We start from the raw sequence: 7,468 nt of genomic DNA, 5'->3' as shown, positions 1-7,468 counted from the left end.
TAGTCGGGTAGATGAGATTAGGAAGATTGTAGGTATAACGTGGCAGCAGAAAGCACAGGACCGGGTCGATTGGCGGAACATGGGAGAGGCCTTTGCCCTGCAGTGGGCGTAGACAGGCTGATGATGATGCTGATGATGATATCATCAAGCGCGTAAAGGGACAGTTGGCGTCGGCGGCGTGAGCACGATTGATGCAAAAAATCATCATTGCGTGATGACGTCGCCTTACGACGTAATCATGACGTGAAATACCAAAATTTATGACGTCATCTGGACGTCAGAGATCACCGACATTTGTGATGTTATAGTGATGTCGCAGTGACATCATCAAATGGCATCCTCGCTTCGCAATAGGTGGGCCATTCCCGGAGGCGCGCCGGATGGTCAAAGCTTGCATTGTCTTCGATCTCGGAGGCAGTGCGGAACCACGCTAATTGCAGAAAGCTTTCGGGGGCGGGGGGATCAAGGCGAGTAAATGAGGATAATAAGAAAGAGCCAATGGTATTTGCCTTGGAGTTATCTTAGGCGAATATATAAATAACCCTGCGAATATTTGGTACACGTACTTCAGACCTGTGCAGGAGTGGACCAGGAGTAAATGCGCACAGATGTTTAACATTGCCTTGGCAGTGTACGATGATATTACAAAATACGTCATGCCAGATGCAAACTTACGGTGAGAATTGCATATGGAGATAATGCCTATTTAGAGAATTCTTAAACTATGCCTTCTGTAATCCTGCCAGTAACAATAAAGAAACCCACCACGCAATGAATTTGAACGTGCCAGAAGTTGCGAGGTCTTGAGTAAAAGTACTTCGAGTGAAACATTGTTCAGCAATAGTTACAAGATTTTTATTAGGGCAAAAGCCTTCAGTACTTCAACATACGGTAAACTAGATAAACGCGGCCGGTGGCATCAAAAGCCCCGTTACGTTAGCGAGTTTAATTATTACCAGATGGAAATCGTGGTTTGACCTGGAATCGATCCCTCTTAATTTCTTTGGCACTGAACTCTTCTACCACAGAGCTCCGCTATTCTCAAGATCATGTTTTCCTGTGACATTGAATGTACTATCCAGCCACATTGTGCGTGCCGGGCCTCATTTTCTGCTGTGTCCTTTTCACTGCAGCGAACGTAATTTTCCGCTCCACCGAGCCGTCAGCTCCAGTGACATGACCGAAATAAGAGATGATAAGTGGGTAATCACTTAAGCCTGATGTCTACAACCCCATTACATTGACTCATGTGATACCGATACTGGTTAATCGTGGCTGTGTCGCCCTGCGTTAGATGATTCTTGCTACCCGCTCTTGTAACAGTGCAATGAATTAACGCATGGGTACTTTTGTGCAGCTGCCTCACTCCTCAGATAGCTTTGCTCACCACGACGCTCCGTTTCAGGAAAAACAACGGCAATTATTTTGAGAAAAGAACTAAGAGGCAAAAATTACGTGACAAGCTTTCTCTTATTCTAGTGATCGCTAATGCGAAGCTGAAGCGGAGTTCTATGCGTGCTTGTCCAGGTTGCCAGACAGCATAAATCTCAACGACATGAATGGTGTGCGTTTCCGCGCCCACTATATAATCTTCAAATTACGCAATGCTGCCACAAAAGTCATTTTACTGCAAAAGTGTCGAAGATTGCTTTATGAATTTTGAACACTATACAGTAAAATTTGTTATACTGGGACAGACATCCGTTAACGTGGAGAAAAAGGACAATAAAGTGGTTAATAAAACGGCCCCTCCCGTTTACTATGTATAATAATAATAATCAATAATAATAATAATAATAATAATAATAATAATAATAATTCATACTAATAATAATAATAATAATAATAATAATAATAATAATAATAATCAATCAATCAATCAATGATTTATTTAACGTGCCCAGGAACAACCGTAAGGTCTTTGTGCTGGCGCACGCAAAAAAAACAATAAAAATAAACAATACAATACACACAGTTTTCAGAAATAAAAAGAGCAAAAACACGTAGACAAAGAGAAATGAACACAATAGGGGAGGAGTAAATAAGACAACACGAGAAATATTGACGGGGCATAAAAATTAGATTGCATATATACAACTATGTGGAAAGACTGAGAAGGGATGACTTTGTACATTGTGCCACACTATGTCAAACAGTGCAAAGCTCGGATAAAAACAATGATTGTGGGCTATGAAAACGTCAAGATCAAGAAATTAACATTATAGAGACTTTGTATTCTGTGAACGGTTAGAGTGTTGGAAGAAGCAGGCGGGTACATGAAACGGTCTGTTCTCTCTGGTTAACTTACGCGGAATTCGAAAATTTACACAATTGAGAAGTACAGGGCAGGATATGATACCGTGGACTAGCTTGTAGAGAAATAAGAGATCAGAGCGATTTCGTCGGCAGTGAAGTGATGGCAGTGATAATAATTCAGCAGTACTTGAACGAGATCCAGAGTCCTTTTTAGCAAAGCGATGGTTATCTATGCTGAGGAATTTTTTTCTGGACTCGCTCAATGGCGTTGCTGCTGGAATTAGGAATGCCATTCCAGATCACAGATGCATACTCTAGTTGAGGAAGACATAGCGCGGTGTACAATTTTCGGAAGGGCACAGGAGAACGGAATTCTCTAGACATTCTGCAAACACAGCCTAGGGTGCGAAGACCCCACAAAGCAACACGCTTAGCGTGAGCAGAAAAAGTGTAAGGTGCTATCAAAAAGAACACCTAGATCATTGATCTCACATACCTTACACAACGACACAGAATTGACAGAATATAAAAATGGCACACTAGATGTTTTTCGAGTGACACTCATTACCTTGGTTTTGAAATATTTAGGGAGAGGTTATTGCTCCTGCACCATTCAGAAAAAGAACACAAATCAGATTGCAGCAAGCGACAATCGATAACTGAATGAATTTCCTTAAATATCTTTATGTCATCGGCATACAAAAGGAAAGAAGAATTCCGAATGACAGAAGAACATCATTAACATAAATTAAAAAGAGGAGTGGGCCCCAGTACCGACCCTTGAGGAACCCCACTAGTAGCTTTATACAAGAGGACGTTTGGCCATTAACGGCAACGTAACATAATCTATCAAGAGATAGCTATGGAGGAGATTCACAATTGAAGAATCAACATCAAAGTGTGCAAGTTTATCCACAAGCAGCGAATGGCTGACAACATCAAAAGCTTTGCTAAGGTCACAGTAAATAGCGTCAACCTGTCCTCTCTGCGAAATAGGCGTGGAGACTTGCATCATGAAACTGGCAAGATTAGTGACAGTTGAGCGGCCAGCGAGAAACCCATGCTGATTCACAATCAATGAATTTTTTACATCAAAAGACAATATTTTTGTGAAGAGCAAGCTCAAAGATTTTGGATGCGGCACAAAGAAGGGAAATAGGGCGGTAGTTCGAGGACGTCACTTTTACAGCCAGACTTAAACACTGGGAAAACACGAGCAGTTTTCCACATGCTAGGAAACGTTGAAGCATGCAGACACTTATTAAATATGGTAGTCAATACTGGGACAAGTATACTGCCATAGGCTTTTAGTATGGCAGAGGGGATGCCATCGTGGGCCAGCTGAAAAGGATGGTTTCAAGCGCCTTAATGCATTCTGAAATGGAATCTTCATCTAGCGACACAGCATCAGCTGTGCCAACTGCCTTAACCTGTCGACCATTACTAGCCACAGAGGCTGGAGACTTGTAGACAGATGAAAAATGCATGGCAAAACAGTCAGCAACGGCTTGAACTTCTACTCCATTTCGGTCCAGTATCCTGAAGGACTCGCCACTTTTGCTCGACCGTTTGCGCACATACTTCCAAAACTCAGCCGGCCTGTCAGACGCGCTTTTTTCTAAAATGAAATATATAGACTGTGATCCCGTTTATAAAGGCGTTTACAAAGAGTACGAAAACGACAGAGTTCTTCCTTGAAATGAGTTGATGCAGAACGTTTATACTTCCTGTGTGCACGATCTTTATGTTTCAGTGCACTTATAAGTTCTGATGAGAACCAGGAGGGGTATTTACAGTGATGAGGTGTATACTGGGGAATGAACTTGCGCATGCTGGTCAAGATAAGCTCCGTAAACTGATCGACTTGATCATCAGCATTGGGTTGTCAGTTACCAGTGACCAATCTGTGGTGGACAAGTCATGGTACAAGCCAACGTAGTCACCTCGCCTGAAGGCAAATCTGGGCGTTTTGTCACGATTTTTCTGGGAAAGGCTTGGTTTTTTCTGGTGAAATACAGAGTGTTAGTTTGAGTGGTGGGGTGAAATTTGTCAGGACGAACAAGAGAGATGTGAGAGAGTGATACTTCGATAGGTTGATTATAGAAATACACAGATCTAAGGACGTTACCACAGGAATTGGCAATACTATTGCTGCTGTAGGGAATTAAACGCGAGAAAATCTAACCTACACGCTGCATTTGTTCTTTAAGAAATGATGATAATGAGAAAATTTAAGTGTGGTCCAGTCAATTCCTGGTGTGTTAAAATCGCCAAGTACAAGAATTTTGTGCTTCTTATTGTGAAATTACCACATTTTCAATAGAAGAGGACGATCTGGTTAAAAGCAATGGTGAAACGCTAGGCGATACCTAGAAACATCCAATCAACAATTTTTCACAGTGCTCAAGACTAATTTCGATCCAGATGATTCAGAAATTGTTTCTATGTCCTTGCGTCTAACAGATCTTAGAGAACTGTCTATAGCATCAATTCCACCACCACCTTTTTGTTTAGTTGCACAGAAGTCCCGGATCACTGCGGAAGGTGGTGTAGTTCGACGGAAGATAGTCACAGGAAGGAATTTCACTGCAACAGCCACGTTTACAGAAATCGCAATAAGGTCAAAGAAGACGAAACAACATTAGCAAAGAATTCGCGCGTCTTAGTGCGAAGACCACGAGCGTTCTGATAAAATATATCCAAATTACACGGCACCGTTGCTTACGGGTGCGCACCTGAGGGATGGAGCATGTCGTCGTGGAGAATCCCACGGAATGGTTTGAAAATGCAAACCGCACGGCCACATTGACGGGCATTCAGACGTTTCGATGTATCTTCGCAAACTGTAACGCAGAACGAGGAGTAAGAAGGATATTTTGTTTTGAGCCGCGGCAGGAAATGGCAGAAAGGTCAACAGACTCAATGTGTTTCTTGAGGTCAGCGAGATGTACTGTCAGGGCTCAACTTGGACACAAACTAGTAGCTCCCATAATAATAATAATAATAATAATTAATAATAATAAATCATAATAATAGTATGAATAATCTGTGGTGTTTAACGTCCCAACAATAGTATAACGAGATTGTTAAAAAATGGGCGAGAGACAGTGAGAATTTGAAAGCTGGACCTGACCCACGAAAGCACTGTACCGAGCCCGTCAGTATTGCTGTTTCGTCTAAAGTTGTCAATTCGCCGCCGTTGTTCCCTAAAAAAAGTAGCGCTGAAATGTATGGAGGGAGAGACCACCTGTTGGTAGCAGAAGAAACCAAGATTCCAAGTCACGTGACTGCGTTCTAATCTTTGATTGGCGGATGCGCGAGCGACATGAGTGGCGTGACGATATCGCTCACCGTTTCTCCTTTCAGTTGCGCTTGTTCGGTTGGTTACGACGAGGTAAGCAAACGCCGAACTCGGGAAGGGATGCCTAAAGCCCTTATCACACGCGCACTTTAGGCGCGTGACCGTGGCTGCGAAGGCCCCGACGGCGCAAGTGCATCAAAACGCAATGATCGGCTCCAACGTTAGTAGTCCAAGGCATTTCCTTCTCAGAGACCTATGCACACAGGCCTACACCGATGGGCGCGCACTCCGGAGTGACGTCATGAGCAGGACAAACGGTGACCCCAGCCCGCTTATGAATAACGATGCCGAGTGCATGAGGGGGACCATTTTTAACGGTGAAGCTGTTTTAGGTGGCCGTGAAGTGGCGATGCTGCCACTGTAATTATCATAAACGGGTATGTGCCACAGATTTTCGCAAATCCCACAATCACCGCTACGGCGTGGCCTGTCATAACCCTGATCGGTGAGAGAAGAAGTTCAGAGAGAGAGAGAAAGCAAGGAACAGAGAAAGAAACACACATTCGGAAAGTATGATATAAAGAACGAGAAAAAAAGTCTTGGTCAAAAAAAATCAGTCAGTTCTAATCATCTCCAAGCCCTATAAAACTTCGTGAAATCACAAAACTCACACCATCTCCCGTTAAAGGGGACCATGAGAGGCGACGCGAAGCAGCGTTTCGGCATGTCGAGCCCGCCTTCAGAGGGGGAGTGGAGAGGGGCAAATGCCGGCTAAGGGGCCAGGTGACGAAGAAGGAGTAGGTGGAGAGGTGAAAGTGGGAAGGAGGGGGCAGGGGGAGAGGGGCATGGGAAAAGAGGAGAAGGGGGGGGGGGGAGGTGGATTCTATAAAAGGAATGAAGGAAATGAAAATGGAAATTGGGTCGTGGAGTGGCACGATAACTGTCTCTCAAGTGAGGAGGCTCCCTCAACCGAATACACTCACGGGGATTGAGGATTAAAGGGACAGTGAGAGTGAAAAGAGTATGGTTAAAAGAAGAAAAAGAGAAAGGGATGAGTGAGAAAAAAAAAACAGTGAGGGGGTGGGGGGGGGCAGGAGAATAGGGCGTCCGAGTCACCGTGGGTGAGCGGCTATAAAATTCTTTCGACTAGGCCGGCATCCTCGAGAAAAGCTAGTAGGGCCGCAAGGGGCTGATCCGGCGACGGTGTACGTGGCCGGTGGGATGGAGCAAGTCCTGTAGGGTCGCACACGGCAGTCCGACGAGGCGGTACTTCATGGCGAGCCGCTTCCGCGCAGTGTTGAGAGAAGGACAGTCAAACAATAGGTGGCACAGGGTTTCCATCGCGCCGCAATCGGTGCAGTTCGGTGCAGCGGCGCCGCGAAGACGATGCCTGCGTTCCGCGGGCCACACAGAACCGGTCCTCAGGGCAAGAAGAAGCGCGCGCTCGCGGCGAGTGAAACCAGTGGCTGGGATGGGAGGAGGGGGGTGTCCGGAGGCGACCGCTGCGTCAGGATGCTCGCGCACCAGCTCCCGGCGAAGGTTGTTGCGTGCCGAGTCGAACGAGCTGGCGTAATCCGTCAGCGAAGTCTCGGCGGAGTGTGCTCGTTTTGCGAGTTCGTCTGCAGCCTCGTTGCCCGCGATGCCGACGTGTGAAGGAGCCACTGAAGGACCACATCACAGCCTCGTTCCTGGAGGGCCAGCAGGCTGAGAGCGGCACGCTGAGCAAGAAGGGGCCATCGTTCCTCCCTCGCGAGCTGGCGAGGGCAGGTTTTGAGTCGCCAGAAGATTGCTGCGCTCGTGACGGCCGGCGAATTGGCGCAGGAGGTCTGCAGCCAGCTGGAGCCCGACTAGCTCAGCTGTTGTTGAGGATGCACAGTATCGCAAGCGGCACTGTCGTTCCGAGCTGAGCTG

Source organism: Rhipicephalus sanguineus, chromosome 8 (genome assembly GCF_013339695.2).
Source record: "Rhipicephalus sanguineus isolate Rsan-2018 chromosome 8, BIME_Rsan_1.4, whole genome shotgun sequence".
Lineage (NCBI taxonomy): Eukaryota > Metazoa > Arthropoda > Arachnida > Ixodida > Ixodidae > Rhipicephalus > Rhipicephalus sanguineus.
The sequence above is the reverse complement of the archived record's forward strand: the minus strand, read 5'-3'. Positions refer to the sequence as shown.